This window comes from Octopus bimaculoides, chromosome 25 (genome assembly GCF_046866305.1).
Source record: "Octopus bimaculoides isolate indiv1 chromosome 25, ASM4686630v1, whole genome shotgun sequence".
Taxonomy (NCBI): Eukaryota; Metazoa; Mollusca; class Cephalopoda; order Octopoda; family Octopodidae; genus Octopus; species Octopus bimaculoides.
In genome coordinates this window covers 34,789,202-34,802,534 of record NC_142952.1, presented here as the reverse complement: position 1 = coordinate 34,802,534, position 13,333 = coordinate 34,789,202, and the positions used below count along the sequence as shown (strand labels likewise).

The 13,333-nt window shown below is 36.6% G+C and overlaps 1 protein-coding gene across 2 annotated transcripts in view; it reads left to right on the top strand.

Moving 5' to 3' along the window:
* Positions 1-13,333, top strand: part of LOC106867589 (periostin) — a 1,103,508-nt gene that overhangs the window by 1,054,381 nt on the left and 35,794 nt on the right. The window lies entirely within an intron of this gene.

Here is a 13,333-nt window from a genome sequence, read left to right as displayed (position 1 = left end):
ATTCCATTTCAAATGTAGAGTATTCCTTAATACATCATAACAGAAAGGCTACGATTTCCAGTACTCCGAGTTGCTCGATTCCCATCATCCACTGGTAAAAGGACTGATTTACTTTTGAATATTCACTGTCAGGGTATTTTGGAATCATGAAATAAAAATTGGAAAGAAACGTTTATGATTGTGCTTTTTCGTCTAAAATCCTTTGTGAACGACACCTGCAAAAATGGCTGCTTCAAGATCACACTTTTGATTTCATTTGTTTTGGCTTTTTTTTTTTTGTGTGTGTGATATTATTATTATAGTCAGTTAAATAGATATATAGTCAGAGGAATAGATAGAGATAATACTGAGATGGATGACCAGATATACATAAAGATGTATATATTCTGATATATACAGAGATTGTACACTCAATGGATATGTATGTATATACAGACGATAGAAATAATCCCTAAACGAAAATATGGTCTGATACGCAGAATAGCTGTGATATCTTACCAAAACCTTCTCAGTAGAGAAAAATCCGTGTACGTGTGTTCTTGAGCAAAACACTTCACCTCACCGGGTGTGGAGACGGTCCGCGTAAGATTTTGCTGTTAAAACTTATCTGCAATAAATTAGTTATAGTTTTACGACACACAAAATATTTTAAGATTATTTTCTTACAATTCCTAATATTTAATTATAAAAGTAGGACTTATTTTTAACATCAAGTAGCTACGGGGATACAGATGAGAAAAATAAAAATCCAAAGGGGTCTATGGTCAAAAAAGTGGTTGAAAATCATTGATCTAAAGCTTTCCAATGGGGATCATCCTATCCTATTTGCATACAGTACAACTACATTCCCTAATATGTTCTTCACAGGATGTTAATTTTCGAACGAGTTGGCTGGTATTTCTAGCTAATTCATCGTCCACATAAAGGCTCCCTCTCGGTGGCCTGACGTGGTCCAGCAGAAAATGGTTGGTGATCTTATGTTTATTATGTTTGTAACTGGCTCGGCTGCAGTGTGTGTGTTTGCGTATGACTATATATGTGTGCATGTCTGCGTTTGTGTGTAGCCATGTGTGTGTATGAGTGTAAGAACGTTCGTAATAATGCGTGTATGTATAGATGTATATAGATATATATGTATGTGCGTGCGTTTCTCTTTCACTCCCCCATACTTCACATGATGAAAAGTTTTGTGAATAGCCTATATATATATATATATATATATATATATATATATATTTGTGTGTAGGTATGTATGCGTGTTTGTACGTAGTCAAAGATTTAAATACGTGCACACACACACACACACACATGCGTGCGTATGTATGTGATAGAATTGTGTGTGTGTGTGTGTGTGTGCGCGCGTTTTGGGTGTTATATGCTTCTTTCCCTCCTCCTACTCCCCACGCCCTCAAGATATAAACGTTCTCATAATCAGATTAATCGGCTTAATATCATGTTGCTTGATCTTCAATGCTTATAAATGAGGTAAAAAAAAAAGAAAGTACATCCCTCGCTTTCCCGTCTCACTCTCTATCTAACTCGCCACCTCTCTTTCTCTCCCTCTTTTCATTTAAGCTTTCTCCTTCACTTTATCTTCCTAGCTCTCTTTCTCTAAGAACTTCTCACGCACACCAACTTCAAAGACACACACACACACACACACACACACATCCGCAGTGTTTTAATTTTAAAACGACACTCCGAGGAAATGGATAAAAAGAGACACTTAAGTGGGAATCGTACAAGATCGTTTATAGGGAGTGTGGAAAAGAAGAGCGAGATAGAATGTGTGTGAATGTGTGTGTGTGTGTGTGTGTGTGTGTGTGTGTGTGTTTGTTTGTTCTCTATATATACGTTCCTTTTATCTCTTATGATAAATTCTCTTTGGATATTAGGAAAAAATAAATTTTAATTTCCATTTATATATCATTGTGTGTTCTTAATTATCATTCTACGTTTGAATACATGTACGATCTTAGATGCAAACGTCCTTATTATTATTATCATCATCATCATTATTATTATTAATGACGAGCTCACAGCTTTATGTGTAAGCTTGTTATTAATGTGTAAATTTATTTAACTCCACTTCCCAAAGTACAACGTTATTAAATATTAGGAATCCTTTGTCCTTACGTCCAAATATGCAATAGTGCATATCTGCATATATGTATGTGTATGTATGTTTGTAGCTATTATATATAGATATAATACACAAATACAATATATAGAGAGACACATATACACATAGCATATTATTCATCGCGTATGCGTGTGTATATATATATATATATATATATATATATATATATACATATATATTTGTGCGTTTGTCTGTGCGTGCGTTATAAAACAAACGAAAATGTACTCAACATATCGTATAGAGTATAGTTATTTGTCTGAAACCTTATAACGTTTATTAGCGTTTGGGGTTGAAATATTTAAGCCAATTGGAAAGCTTCTTGTTCTGCCATGGGAGGCTATTTCTTTAGTAAACAATGGTGCCGAGACCTAACACAGACCACATACGTCGCTTGTACGGGTGAGTCTTCCCAGCTGAGGATGTTGAGAGAAGTAAACAATATGTATCTTTAATATATTAACATTACACAAATAATGAAATACGTAAACAATTTCAGAGCTAGGAGTAGATGCTCTTTAGATGGAGCAGGAATTTATAAAAAGGGGATGGAGAATGGGTAGGCTGTTCATTAAAAATGTATATCAGGATGACAGAAAATACATTTAAGGTCTGGTTCACACGGAACACCCATTCTTTTAGTTCTAAAAATATATGCTTTTGAACGTTACATGTTTTCTTTCTCGAGACAGAACAGATAGAAGAGAGTAGAGGGTGGTGAAAGCCACCGTTATCTACAACAAAAGAGAAGAAACGTTTTCCTTGTACATCTATGTAAGTTTTTCTCAGCTACAACTTTAATCTTTTTGTTGTCCAACGCCGCTGACTGTTCGCCAAAAGATCAAAATATTCTTGAAAGAAAGGAGACATAAAAGATTGTCAAATTTACCCGAATAACTTGCATAAACTTCAATATTCAGTAACTAGGACCATACAAAAGATATTTTACCATCAACCCATACCCAAACTCCAAACAGCAATTGAATGTGCTGCTCTCTCATCAATTATAAGCCGTAATTAGTCAACGACCCACGCAGTGATCTCCCCTTAAATTATTTAGTTTCTGCTGGGTCTTACAATTCCTTATGTTTTTCGCTCATGATCTGTGTTGCCGAATAAAACGGCGAAGTCTCCAAGCTCTCTTCAAAGGAAATTTTTTAATTACAGAACGCTGAATGATGGCTTGATTGATCGTAGCAACATAAAATTTAAATTATGGCCTAGGACGTCATACATACATATATTAGAGATAATGTGTGTGTGTGTGTGTGTGTGTGTGTGTGTGTGTGTGTGTGTGTGTGTGTGTGTGTAGACAATCATATACATATTTTAGATATGTATAAAAATATATATTACATATATATAGATATTGCATACGTATGATATATGCATAAATTATACATATATTTATGCGTATACATTATGCTATGTATGTATATATATATATATATATATATATATATATATATATATACACACATATATAGACACATATATATATACACGCTTGATTATGTACATTTTTCAGATACGTATAAAAATACTATACATAAATTTTCCATACATATTAACATAAATTATACATATATTAAAACGTATATATGCATTATGTACACACACACACAAATTACATTGGATATAATGATTGCATTATATTCATAAAGATTCATATATATATATATATATATATATATATATACACACATTATGTGTATGTTTCTCTATGCCAGTGTGCTTGTGTATATTTCCTAGTGATATCTGTCCATTAAATAACTTACACATCATTACAACTGCTAGCCTGAAGGGAACCAATGAAATAGCATTGGCGGTCTTATTGATGGGGTTTGATGTTGAAGAGGATGACGAGGAGGAGTGGTAACGTTAATGATGATGACGGTGATGATTAGGAAATGGTTGATGATGATGACGATGATGAAGATGATGGTGTGAGAATGCACGATGAAGATTCTTGTAATGAAGAGGACGATGCGAATAATTTCGGTGATGATTGTGACGATAATAGTACGAAGACGACGATGAAGATGGTGCGAATGTGATGAAGATAAGTGTGACGATGGCGGTGGTGATGATGATAGTGTTGGTGATTGTGATGATGATGATGGTGATGATGATGGTATTGATAACAATCTTTGTATCGTTACGCTACATTTTCTCAGCGTTCGTATTGTTATCGTAAATGATGTGGCTCGTAGCGCTGTTGTTGTTGTTCTTGTTAGAATGAATGAATATATGTGTGTGTGAGTATGGGAATATTTGAGTGCGTGTGTGAACGTTGTTATATATATATATATATATATATATGTGTGTGTGTGTGTGTGCGGGAAGCTATCTATTACTATATCTTGTTTTAATCATCATTAATCGCCGCCGCCATTTTTTCTCAATCGTTATCATCATCATCATCACCATCATGGTAGCCGTTTTTATTAACATCATAAACATCTTAATCTTTATCTTCGTTAAACGATAAAAGATAAGAAAATCCTTCGCCAACAAATGCACACACATTTGCTCAAACACACACTCTCACACACACACTCATATTGTGTGTGCTTGTGTATGTGTATACACACACACACACACACACGTGTATTGATAAAAGCATGCATATACGTGTAAGTCTGTGCAAGTTTGTGTGTATGTGTTTATAAATTTATGTTGATATGTATATGTCTATGCGTACATACACACATATATATATACATGTACATATAGGTTTATATATTTATATACATACGAAAATATTTATATACATTTATACTCTATATATTGTAAACGCATTTAAATATATATTTATTCACACATATATACATATATCAACATATATGTGTAGGGGGTTGAATTTGTGAGTGTGGGGGTGGAATTTGTGAGTGTGGGTGGTTATGTTTAGTTTATGTTACCATTAAACTGACGTATTATTCTATATTTTTTTTAAAATTAGATTACATATTAAGTTATAAGGAAAATATTGATAGCGACTTGGAAGTTGCGATTTTCTCACCGACAGACTTCTGAATATGGCAAACAAGCCGCGACTTAGAAGTCACTAACCTTTGCTTTGTAAAACCTTTGTGCATATCGCGGTTCATCTATCGTGGTTTATTATTTAAGCTACGTACATTCCTCTGTGATGTTGTTTTGCATTTATAATAAGATAAATATATACAAATTATAAAAATGATTTTAAAAAATAGACAGTATAGTATTGTTTCTACTTCGCGGATTTTCACCTAACGCCAGGGAGTTTTAGAACGTAACTCCCACGATGCTCCAGGGATTACTCTAAATCCATTTCAAAGAAAGAAAGAAACATAGAAAGAAAGGAAGAAATGGATTGATGTTTTACGTTAAATTACGTTAATCTGGAGGGGTACTCTATACTTGTATAGAGTACAAATTTATTATTATTGAACAAGAAAATTGAAAGTGACTTCGAAGTTTCGGCCATCTAAGCTATCGTCAAACTACGTTGTATTGAAGTTAATCTTGGAATAAATTCTAAACGATAACATAATCCCAAATTTAATTTAAAAAATCAAAAAAACTTTTCCAGTACACTTCTCTAGCACATCCTAACCTAAAACTTAATTACCATTCCATACCATTCCATTCCATTCAAACCGACACATCTAACGAAGATTTTAACTCGCCACAACTTTGAAGTGTCAGTCAATAATATTCTTGTTGAAGAATTTTATATATATACATACACACACACACAGAATTAAACTAGACGCGTGGATGTATATTTTGGCATAAGCCCAGCAGTTTCGAAAGGTGGGAAGTCGATTACATCGACCCTAGTTATCAACTGATACTTAATTTATTGACCCCGAAAGGATGAAAGGTAAAATCAACCACGGCGGAATTTGAACTCAGAACGTGAGAGTTATGAAATGCCACTAAGCATTTCGCCCGGCGTGCTAGCGATTCTGCCAACTTGTAGCCTGAAGAAGAAGAAGAAAATCCCTTCTGTTGTAGGCACAAGGAGCCTGAAATTTCGGGGAAGGGGACCACCAGACGATTGTATCGACCTCAGTGCTCAAATGGTATTTATTTTATCGACCTCGAAAGGATGAAAGCTAAGTCGACCTCGGGCAGAGAGATAAACCTGTAGATGAGGCCTGCCGTGCACAGATAAACCTGCAGTTGAGTTCTGAAGAAATCAAGTAATTTATCACAAAGAGACCAAAACATTGTTTCTGTCAGTGAACTGGGGCCATACTGGGCATCAGTTTTAAGAATTTCTTAGCACCAATCGAACGCAATATATTTTAAGTGCCGAATATACAATCTTCTCTATATGCCGAACTGCAAAGCTATGGGGATGTAAACAAACCAACAGTACGTCTGTAAGGGATTTTATCTTGGACGAATACTAAAGTATGTTGTCTGTCAACGGTGTCTATGCGTTAAGTATGATACATAGGTGGCTGTATTGTGAATATTTGTTTTTTACATGACTGTTGAGCACTCAACTTTCATTGACAAAAATAAAACAAAAAGCAATGTTTGAATACACAACCAGTCATGCGTATCTCTAAGTATGTATAGCCTACATACACACATATACAAATGTAAATACACATACATACATACACACATATACGAATATACATACTAACACACACACAAATATACATACACACAAAATATGCATACAAACACACACACATATATCACATATACATGTACACACATATACATACATACATACATACATATATATATATATATATATATATATATATATGTGTGTGTGTGTGTATACACACATATACACACACATATATACGCGTGTGTATCTGCGTACGTTTGAATACATAGTCACTCATGCGTATCTCTAAGTATGCGTAGCCTACATACACACATATACAAAATATACACACACACATAAAAGCACACACACATATATATATATATATATATATATATATATATATATACACACACACACACACACACACACTCATATACATACATGTGTGCATCTGCATGCGTTTGTGAGTAACAGTGTTGTATCCACACACACACACACACATGTATGTATATTTGTTATGCGTGTATACGGCATCGTATTCTTCCCAGAAAATTATTAAAACACACCATAAACCATATTCCGTTTACAATCAGAATCATTTTTTCAGCTGTCACGCCTCCCTCCCTCTGTTTCTCATTCACAGTCTTTCTCATTCACTTCCTCCGTCCTTCCACCCCATCCCCACCCCCGTCTTCCCTTCTCTTTCTTCTTCGTCGTCTTCCATTTCGACTTCCTCCTCTTCCCCACCTTTTTTCTCCTTTCACTATTTCTTGGTGTTTCTTTTTCTTCTTTCTCTAACACTTTCTCCTCTGCTCCACGTTCTCTTTTTTCTTAGCTTCCTTTCCTACACACACACACACACACACATACATACACACATCCTAGAATAATTCCGTTCGCGGGAGTGCAGTGAATGGAATAAAAATACTTTTTTCTGTATACATAAATACTAACATATATACACATATATGTGAGCACACATAAACGTATATATGTACACACACACACACATTATGAGTATGTGTCTATGCCAATGTGCTTGTGTATATTTCCTAGTGAAATATATATATATATATATATATATATATATATATATATATATATATATACGTACATGTATATCTACATATATGAATATATCCAAATGTATACACTTTATGGGTGTGTGTGTGTATGGACGCGCTACGGGTATGAACAGGGTATGGTGAGAGCTGGCACTATATCGTAGAACGAAACTGAGAAGCAACAACAACAGTAACAACAAATACAAAAACATGGTGATGTAATTTCAAGATTAAGACATAACGAAACCCTATAAAGAGAAATATATTTCCTTTATTTTTACACCCCACCCATCCACCTCCCCTTCTCCCTCCCCACCACGGCCAATGCCATCTCCTCCATCACCCCTAACAACAGCCCACCAGTCCACCCTGGAACGCCGTATGATGCTATATTCTTCATTTTCTTTGAACAACCATCTATGACTCCTCCCCCCCCTCCTCCCCCTCTCTCCTCCCCCCTCTCTCTGTTAATCTTTTGTCCACACTAAATCACTCGACTTAACTACGTTTCGCTTTCTTTGTATTTGTCTTTCTAGTCTGGGTGCTTAAAAAGCTTGTTTCGTAACCCTCTGGTGTTCGGTTCAATCCTGGAACAAAGCGGAACCTTGAGCATATATACAGTGTGAGTGTGGTGGAGGCGCAATGGCCCAGTGGTTAGGGCAGCGGACTCGCGGTCATAGGGTCACAGTTTCGATTCCCGGACCGGGCGTTGTGAGTGTTTATTCAGCGAAAACACCTAAAGTTTCACGAGTCTCCGGCAGGCGGTGGTGGTGGCGAACCCTGCTGTACTCTTTCACCACAACTTTCTCTCACCCTTTCTTCCTCTTTCTGTTGTACCTGTATTTCAAAAGGGCCAGCCTTGTCACACTGTGTCACGCGGAATCTCCCCGTGAACTACGTTAAGGGTATAGGTGTCTGTGGAGTGCTCAGCCACTTGCACGTTAATTTCACAAGCAGGCTGTTCCGTTGATCGGATCAACTGGAACCCTCGTCGTCGTAACCGACGGAGTCCCACAACGACGACGACGATTATTGTTACATAAGGAAACCTGTGCTGGTGAATGGATTTCGTTGCGAGGAGTGTTGTTACGTTTTTCTCATTTGCGTGTTGTTTTAGTTCTTGTTGCTGGTCTTCTTGGGATTATTGTTGTTTGTGCTGCAGATTTTTTTCTTTTTAATTTTTTTGTCTTATCTTTAATGATGCTGTTCTTTCTGTTGTCGTTTGCTTTCCTTTATATCGTGCGAACGATTCTGCTTTAATAATAATAATCCTTTCGACTATAAGCACAAGGCCTGAAATTGTGGGGGAAGGGACTAGTCGATTACATCAACCCCAGTGTTTCACTGGTACTTCATTTATTGACCCTGAAATGGGGGAAGGCAAAGCTGACGTCGACGTAATTTGAACTCAAAACGTAAAGACGGACGAAATACTTCTAAGCATTTTGCTCGGCTTGCTAACGATTCTGCTAGCTCGCCGCCTTAATAATAATAATAATAATAATAATAATAATAATAATAATAATAATAATCCCTTGTACTATAGGCACAAAATCTGGATTTTGTGGGGAGAGGGATAGACGATCACATAGACCTCAGTACTCCACTGGTACTTGATTTATCGACCTCGAAAGGGTGAAAAGCAAAAGTTGACCTCGGCGGAATTTGAACTCAGAACGTAGCGGCAGACAAAATACAGCTAAGCAGCGTGCTAACAGTTCTGCCAGCTCGTCACCTTACATAATAATAATAATAATAATCACCACCACACAGAAAAATAATAAATTTGTCTTACATTATAGGTTCATTACTAATAAAATTTACTGCGATAAAGAAGACTATGTGATGACCATTATTTATGTCTTGTTTTGTACATCACTGTTTAAAGACCAGTCTAACTGGAACACAACCAGGGATTTCCAATATAAACTGGTAGTGAACTGTGGCCTCGGACCCTGCCACAATAATACGCGGAGTTCTTTACTAATCTAATGAATATTGTTAACCTGGCGTGGGATTCGTATAGTTTTTTGTCTACCAAACTCACAGTCACTCACAAGACATTGGTTCGCCTGGTTGTTATAGCAGAATAGAATTTCCAGAGGCGCCGTGCTGTGGGATTGATCCCGACACCACATGGTGAAGAAGCGAACATCTTCACCACACATCTATAAATGTGTGTGTGTGTACGTTCTTATTTTCCGCGGCGTTTTCCCTCTGAAGCCTCGTTTCTTTTAGCCTCTCGCAGTATTACATCTGTTGCACCAAGACAATCTTCTTGGCGTAACGGCCTTGAATCGCCGAGGAGGACACTGCAGTTAGTTTGATGCTCTGTGCCAACCCTAACAGCGACCAGCAATCGAAAGGCGAAAAACATGTTTTTCACAGAAAAACAGTTTTCTTTCTTCTTGTCCTGAACGATTTCAGAACCTAACCATTCAGATCGTTGTAATCATTTTGATATACATGCAGATCGGATATATATATATATATATATATATATATATATATATATATATATATATATGAGAGAGAGAGAGAGAGAGAGAGAGAAAGAGAGAGAGAGACAGGCAGATAGACAGACATACAGATAGATAGATATATAAATGTATGTATATATATATATATATATATATTTAGAAATATTCATGTGTTGTATGGGTTTATACATATACAAGGTTATACATCCATATATAAGACATATACACATTTTTTTTATTACGGACTCACGTACACATACAAAACACACACACACACACACACATTCATACACAACCATACATGATATGCGTGCATGCTGTAGCAGGAACATACATCTTCGTTTGTTTACACAGCTCTTCCAGTCTTACAAAAGGGACATTTTTAACACACTATTCCACACTCTCTGTACGTTAACAAAAATCTTATATTAGGACGGCGAGGGTGGGGAAAATAAGTTATATACCACCACCACCACCACCACCTCTTCCTCAACACACACACCCTCCGTCCCTTTATTCTTCCTTTCGTCTTCTACCTTCAGGTTTTCCCATCATTCTTTCCAACCATTATTTCGTAGCGATTTTCTTTCTGAATTTTATTTTTATTTCTTTTAAGTTGTTTCCTCAACGTTTTCAGTGTTGTTTTGTTTTAGTTTTATTTTTGGTGTGTGTGTGTGTGTGTGTGTGTGTGTGTGTGTGTGTGTGTGTGTATGGAGGGGAGAGTGCAGTGTTTTTGTTGTTGTTGCATTTGGCTTAATTGTTTGTTTTAGTTGTGATCGGGGTGGGGGAGTCACGGTGTGAGAGGAGTAGGGGCGGGAGATTGCATTGTTTTATGTACTGAGGCTGGGTTTTTTTTTCCCAATGTTTTTGAGGTGTTGATGTTTCGTTTTTCAGAGACCGATTAGAAAACTTCTTAAAGGGAACGTTCATCCTGTTGCTATATTTCTTGTTCTATATATTCTCCTCACCCGTCTACTTGTTGTTTTTACTACTACTAACAATAATAATAATAATAATAATAATAATAATAATAGCAGCAGTGGCAGCAGTTGCTGCTGCTGTTCTGGCGTTTACAAGATTTATTTCGTTCTGGCTGCTGCAAAGTGACTTCCGTGCTGCCTACATCCACTATCATCTACCGCCCCCTTGCGCCACTGCCGTCAGTACTTCCCCCCTAACACCTCCAACGCCATCATAATGCCAACCAAACATCCACAAGTACAGCCGTTTGCTAATTTCCATCAACCCCATCTCCTAGACACATACGCGTCCCGACCTAAAAATCCCACCCATCGGTTACATCCACGGTACTGTAGCCAAGAGGTAGCAATGATTTTCACACCAGGTTAAAACTAACACTATATATATATATATATATATATATATATAGTGTTAGTTTTATATATATATATATATATATATATATATACACGCCCAGCAAAAGCCAATTAAGACATCATCTACTTAAAAGAGTGGAGGAAGAATATAATTTTCTGCACCAAAAGGCTTTTTGATACTTCACCCCTAACAGACAGGCGCACAGACATACACATACGTTTATACATACTAACGCGCGCGCGCGAACACACACACACACACACTTCCGCGAATACGCTATGTGAGAGAGAGACAGTCATAGACTAATACAGATATCAAGATTGAAACATTCTTTCAGCCTCTCATTTTCCCTCCTCAGTATCCTTGCCTCTCTCTCTCACCTACTCTCTCTCTCTCTCATTGTCTTTTCTTTTTTCCCCTCTTCGTATATACCAGGCATGTATCATTAGTCGAGACGAAAACATCTGTACAGCCAATGGCAGTTGTAGTTGATGATAGATAAAACAAATCTCATGCCGAGATATCACAGCAGAGTGTAAGCTTGTAGTAAATGAGAGACATTTATGTGTGTGTGTGTGTGTGTGTGTGTGTGTGTGTGTGTGTGTGTGTAAATAAATCGACAGAAAGACACATAGATAGATAGATAGATAGATAGATAGACAGGCATAGATAGATATATATATAGAGAGATAGATAGAGAGAGAGAGAGAGAGATAGACAGACAGACAGACAAACGGCTAGCTGGATAGATAGACAGATAGCGAACTGGATATATAGATAGATAAATAGATAGATATATAGATAGATAGATATATAGAGATAGATAGATAGATAGATAGATAGATAGATAGATAGATAAACAGACATACACAAGTAGATATACAGGCGGTAGACAGACAGATCTGTGTGTTTGTATATATATATATACATATATATGCACACGCACACACAGAGGCATGTATAAGAGTGTATGTAGTGTCTCACATTATATATATATATGTATATATATATATATATATATATATATATATATATATATATATATATGCGCGCACATACACCCCCGTGCGTGAGTTTGTATCTGTGCACTGTGTCGTATGGAGTTACCGTATACCTGCCTCTACTCATGAAGGCAATGCTCAAACAGTAAGTATGGCACAATTTGCCCAAGGTGCCGCTCATCTCTCAGTGCGAACCAACCATCACATGGCGAAAAATCTCTAACGTTCAAGCACCCTCCATACACATGCTAAAACATTCTCTGTATGTGTGTGATATTCCGTTAGGAAAGTGTTAGATTACAGTATAGAACTCGTCCACCTTCAGAATAACTCAGGAGTATAGGGAGTATTATTATATATTTCGACTTATGTGGATAGAAAATTGAAGAAAGTGGAGTCAGGAAAAGGGAGGCCTTGAAGTTGATGATTTTAAACTAACGGAGACAACACTTGTATATCATCTGAGGAGACACAACTAGATCTCATTATGCATACAAACAGTTGCATAATCAAATAACTGTATTCTTGGAGGACTACGTTGTGTCGAAACAACTGTAGCGAATAATAAACAAATGACCAACCGTACTCCCTTGTCTTGACTCTAGATTCTTCAACTATGTATGTATGTATGTATATACGTCAGCAGATCCGTAGAGTTAAAGTGACTTCGATATGTATTGCTAAATGTTTCACACGAACTAAACGGACCCTCAATGATAGTTCCAATGTCTACATTTGAGGTGGTGTGA